General features: G+C 41.8%; 1 protein-coding gene across 1 annotated transcript in view; it reads left to right on the top strand.

Annotated features, from left to right (window-relative positions):
- The first annotated feature begins 2,022 nt into the window (after nt 1-2,022).
- Nucleotides 2,023-6,000, top strand: part of LOC147121868 (potassium channel subfamily T member 2-like) — a 257,850-nt gene continuing 253,872 nt past the window's right edge. The window contains exon 1 of the mRNA XM_085982390.1: nt 2,023-2,182. The gene's annotated coding sequence lies outside the window, so the exon portion shown is untranslated. The remainder of the gene's footprint in view (nt 2,183-6,000) is intronic.

The following is a 6,000-nucleotide window of genomic DNA, read 5'->3' as shown; positions in this document are numbered from 1 at the left end:
GGCGGGGTGAGAGGAAGTGTAGTCCAGGTAGCTGTGGGAGTCAGTGGGCTTGTAGTGAATGTTAGTCAATAACCTATCCCCAGAGATGGAGATGGAGAAGTCGAGGAAGAGAAGGGAAGAGCTGGAGATGGACCATGTGAAGGTGAGGGAAGGGTGGAAATTGGAAGCAAAGTGAATGAAATTTTCTAGTTCAGGGCGAGAGCAGGAGACGGCTCCGATACAGTCATCAATGTACCGGAAAAAGAGGTGAGGGAGGGGACCCGAGTAGGACTGGAACAAAGAGTGTTCCACATATCCCTCAAAAAGGCAGGCATAGCTAGGACCCATGCGGGTACCCATAGCAACACCTTTGATAACAAAGAGCGTTCCACATATCCCACGAAAAGCTTTAAGCAGTGTAGGCTAGCTTTAACTGGTGCTAGCAAGTTATGATTTTGGGTCCCCTGCTAAAGTATACAGCCAATGAACAGCGTGATTAGTGCTGGCTGCTCACTGAAATCATTCAAATGAGCAGGCAGCACAAAGTTGGCATGCTGCCTTCATTGCAACCAACTTGCATGAGTTAATTGTGCATCGCGATCCCCGTGCCAGTTTAGAGGGGCTATCAAATTTAGCTCCCATAGCATTTTTTCAACACTGTTATGAAGAGTCTCTGAAGTTGACAGAGGGAGTTAAAAGATAATGTGGCATTAACAGTTGACTGTGAAAAATTAGCTTCCACAAGTAATCCATTTGAAAAAATCCAGAAGTCTCTCCTTTCATGTTCATTTCCTCATGAACTGTGATGGCAAAACACATTCTCCAAAACGTAGTTTGTGGTAGGTCACTTGTGTAAGGTATACTGTGCCCATTTTATGAAGTCGATTACACCTTGAATTATGCATGACTGCAAAATCAGATTGGACACAACCTTTGTTAGGCAATAGGGCAAAATGTAAATTACATAATAAATAACGTGCCTTGCATTTGAAATCTGGCTTAGAAAATCTGGTTAAAGTTTCAAAATGAACAGCGTTGCTCTGTGCATATGAAATTAGCACAATTCTTTGCAGTTCTAATGAGTATAGCAGAATGAGTATATTAAAATGATAAAGAAAATACAAGTTGGCTTCAAAATTGCATTGCTTTATGGAATAGATGTTTGTTACAGTTGAAAGATTTGTTGTTTATTAAAACATTACAGTATGTTTGATTAATAAAATGGCAGTTCACTAATAAATGCAAGTTTATCACTGTGCAGCGTAATCAGTAACTAAACTGAATAATGGGATAGGGAAAGGTTATCCAAAACTGGGAATGTTGGAATTTAATAACAAAATGCTAAATAAAATTCTTTATTTTTTTAGAAATGACTCCTCATGTGACCTTATCATGTGACCTTCAGTCTCAGATATCTGAAAACATCTTTGTATTTCCACAAATCAAACACTCAGATGTTCAGCCTGTTAGGCAATTTTAATTGATTCCATATAATAAAAACAGATGTATCAGCTTGATAGACCAAACATAAAAAGAACTGTATATGAATGAAGAGACCAGCAAGAGCATTAGGAACCAAAATGACCATCATTATAATGCATAGAAATAATTTTACTTTTCAGAACTAGTATGTTCTTTAAAACAATTTTTAGTTGAAATGTGTTCAGAATCCTTCTTCAAAAAGATTCGGAAAATACTGAAATCACAGAGTGCAAACAGAACTTTACAACAGCAATTGGCAGTGGCATTTTGATGGATATTTAAAACGCTGGGCGCATAAAGTGTGGAACAAGAAAAAGCCATTTGTCTTGGTGAGCCCACTCCTTCCAGTGAAGCATATATAATTTTAACTGTTGTGCACTTTTCAAAATTGACTTAATTTCCCAAGGGAAGTAAATAATTACCCACAAAACTTGCAAGGAGACAACTCTGAAATTTCTGGCTCACCCCAATTATATTTCAGTAGATCTTTACGCTCACACTGCTATTCACTGAAACTAAAGGTTTGTGAGTTGCATCATCTTAGCACCACTGTGGCAAAACATATATTCAGAAGTTATTAACTGCTTTTGTTTGCAAATATCATCATTCCCTTTGTGGTGTTAATGTTTTCAGTCTTGTGTTTGTTATCTTTCCAGTGACTGTTACCTACTTTTTGTTCATTTTTTTCCCCCCATGTCAGTTTCAAGAAATTGCTTTACAGGTAAGATTTTTCTTCATTTCTATGGTTTTAATAATTACTATGAGAAACAAAGTTGTTTTTACTGGATTAAGTTAGTTGGTTTGGAATTGTAATTTAGGCCAAGGATCCAGCACATGATTAACCATGTTTTTGTATTATGCAAAGCAGTTTTGGAAGCGCATGAACACAAATGCTAACTCAGGAGTGGAGAGCTGATTTGACTCTTAAGCACGCTAAATTCTAGTGGTGTGAGACCATTTCCAAAAGCTAGCCTGAACTTTGTACAGGATATTGTATAGAGCCAATATTCCTCTGCCCTGCTCCCAAAAAGCATCTGAAAAATTGGTACAATGTAGAGGCAAAATGGATGTTACTTCTTTTCTCCTATTCTGCTCCTGAAGAGCACTACACACAAACGTCCTCTGTTGCATTTCTAGTGTCTACAACTGACTCCACCTGAAGAGAACGCAGCCATGGTTGCCAGGGAGCTTTGCACCCAAATTTCCTCTAATAGCACGAGGTGCCATTCAGGGGCAAACGGCCCTGATTAAAACCTGGAATTACCTGTTCCCAAGCTGCTGTTTAGGCATTATCTGTCTCAAGCAACGGGATGGTATTTATTGTCAAGATAAATCCTCATTTTTGATTTTTTTGAATAAAAATAGTTTTGCCGCGTCAAGGCTCGGTGCAGAAGGCTGTTAGTATTTTCCATTTAATAATGGAGGCTGAGTTCTGATGGAGGCTGTGTTCAGTGCTGTACTACCCTCTTCCTGCACCACCGCCCCTCTCCCACCCCCCCACCTCCACCACTGCCTTTTGCAATATGGCTTTCTTATAGTCAGAAGAGGGGAAACAACCACAAGCCCCCTTGACAGCTGCTGAAATAATTCACTTCGGCCGCTCCTGAATCGCTAACATCTTTTTCTCCACCCCAGCGTAGGAATTCCCCCCCCCCTCTGATCGTACATCTGCTCCATTTCACCTGGAATAAAAAGAGAAGCCTTGCCATCAAACCAGAACCCTCTTCCTATTCCCGCACCATCATTCTTTAACCCCCCACCCCACATCTGGTTCCTCTGCTCCTCCACCAATTGTTTGTCACCATGTTTCCACCCTCTTACCAGTTCCCTCTAAGGCAGGTTACAGATCTCCCAGACTTCTACTTGGTGTAATGCTGCCACCCCAGCCTGGTAAAGCAGCATGAGCAGGTTGACAGGGGAAGGCCCAGTACAACACACTAGTGGAGCAGAGACATGCAAATTTTAGCTTATGACTGCCAATAAATAGATTCCAACACTCCATTGTTGAATAACTTCCACTATTTTGAAATACAAAATGATCAGCATAACCTGTTTCCATACAATAGAGAAATAAAACAAAGAATGTTCAAAATACAGGTGGCAGCTCCACATTTTCTATCAGCTCACAAGACACTACGTAGCTATTTCCACAAGATCTCCAACATTATTCTTATTAAAAGTTTAAGAGAACTCATAACACACAATCGTGCAACCTTTATAATCCACTTCTCTTTGGCCTACCCCTGATAGTGCATACAGGGTGCACTCCTAAATTATGCCCGACAGGAGGTTTGGACACTGTGGTCATAGTCGTGCTCCAGGTGTGCCGCACTCCCGGTGTGTTGTGCTCACATTGCTCCCAATCAGTGCCAAGAGAGGAAAATCAGCCCTTCGAACTTCCGCCCAGTTTTATAAGTTGCTAGGATCTCCTTTGGATAGCTAAAAACCTTTTAAATGTAATGTTTAATGCTGGGAGAGGGCCCACCTTCCAGCTGCTCTTTTTTACTTTAAAATGTAACTCACCAGTGACTGGACCTCTGCACGCATACACCAAACTCTGTGGGCAGGTTACCACTCACAGCTAATAACACAACTCAGGTCTGCCAGATATGTATCATGCCTCACATATACTGGAACAGCGTCTCAAAACACAGTTTTGATGCATGACAGTTTAATTCCTACAGTGTATTTATAACAGCGTTGGTAACCCTGTAAACATCCATCTATTTCCCTATCTTGTACATCAAAGTTCAAATATGACTTCATCGGGATAAAAATGAATTGTGCAAAGAGATTATCTTTCTTTGTTCCTCAGTTTAGCCACTTAAAATAGTCACTTGTCAATGATTGTGAGTGCACAGTATATAGTTGGTGTTAAACTTGATGCTGATGGCCAATGTGAGATAACAGCCAACAATGTAAGGAGTACAATATAGTGCTCATTTACCGTCTGTTTTCAGACGTAACAAAATTGCTCTGTGAAGAGTTTTAACTTGGAGCACTAATGCACTCAGTTCATGTAGCACACTAATTGACCCGGCAGATAAAGGAACTAATTGTCAAGTGCCCCTTATTGTTGCAGCAACTCATTATTGGTTCAATGCTGTCAATAACATTTTGGACTTTGGGGAGGCCTGGGATGCGAAAACAAAATTGCAAGCATCACTCAGTCTGCTGCTAGGTCTCTGGGAGAAAATAATGAAGCTGTTTGCCTCAGCACACAACACATAAATAGCCTGCTTGATGTGTCTGTGCATTACGATTGACTGTTGTCACCACTCTCCATTGTGGTATAGAAATTACAACCGGAAACAGCTTAACCATACTACGTGTAAAAGGCTGCTCACGCTCTTCATCCTGCATCACCCTGCATGTATCTGTGTCCCCTCATTCTAGACCACCTCAATCACTGGAAACAATCTGTTTCTATCTACTCTGTTCAATCACAAACCTCCATCAACACCGTAATCTCCCCTATTCTATCAAAAACAGCTTAGACTGAGCTTAAAACATAAAATAGTTACCATGGATGCTGTAGTGAAGGTAGTTGAGCAGGCTCTGGGGCAGAAATTCCTTTAGGCCTGTTTTCAGGCCTGAAATGGGTGCTGTGTATGCAGTGCGCGCCCCAATCGGGAGGCCTGAGGCCGGCCCAAAATTGGGCCTCGTGCATCATTAACAATATTCAGTTGAGCTGCCAGGGCCTGTCGCAACTCCACAGGCAGCTGGCCCATTTTATAAGAATGAATGTCAGGCAATGGCTTGAAGGTATGTCGGGGGGTGGGGTGGGGTGTGGGAGAGGAGAATGTGAGGAGGGCGGCCCTCGCGAGTGCTGTGGAACAGGGAGGAACACTCCTGGCTCCACATCAAACTTTATTATTTTTAAAACTACCTTTTTGGTGGCCGCCACTTAGAAAAATTGAGCTGGGTAGGCCCAATGCCTGTTACGCTCAAGGCTTCCCAATTTCCTTGATGGGTCCTAAAACAGGCACTATGTCCCTCGTTAACATATGCAAGGGACCTAACTGTTTAGGTAACTGCCCTGGATACCTGAAAAATGTTGCGACCCAATATCGAGTTGGACGTCTTTCAGACCTCCTTGGGGTGCACGAACTTGATCCCTGAAATTTTCCCTGATTGCACCTATTTTACACCTGTAAAACAGGTGTAATAATGTCCAATTTCTATCCTTCTGTCTCCCTGGTGAAATATAGCTTGCATAAAAGATTTCCAAGATATTCCCAGATAGGTGTATGTGGGTTTCCAGACATGCCCATATGGATAAGGGCAGGTACGAGCAGTCTATATTGGGGTGCAAGTGAACGTGCATTCCACTTTTCATCTTCTCCTTCCTCCTCCAAACACCACAGAAAGAGAAGAACGTCCATTAGAGATCCCATATCCAGAAAATGGGGCGGAAATTAAGAAACTAGCAAAAGGAGCACTGAAAAGCTCAGCTTTCACAAATGGGAATTTCAAGTCTACTCTCATATATGCTCCAAACAAAGACACAGCTGGTCCTCCTGATATACCGGCAGATGA

The sequence above is a fragment of the Somniosus microcephalus genome, chromosome 3 (assembly GCF_052327205.1).
Source record: "Somniosus microcephalus isolate GS21.2 chromosome 3, FLI_Smic_1.0, whole genome shotgun sequence".
Lineage (NCBI taxonomy): Eukaryota > Metazoa > Chordata > Chondrichthyes > Squaliformes > Somniosidae > Somniosus > Somniosus microcephalus.
This window is presented reverse-complemented; position numbering and strand designations above follow the sequence as displayed.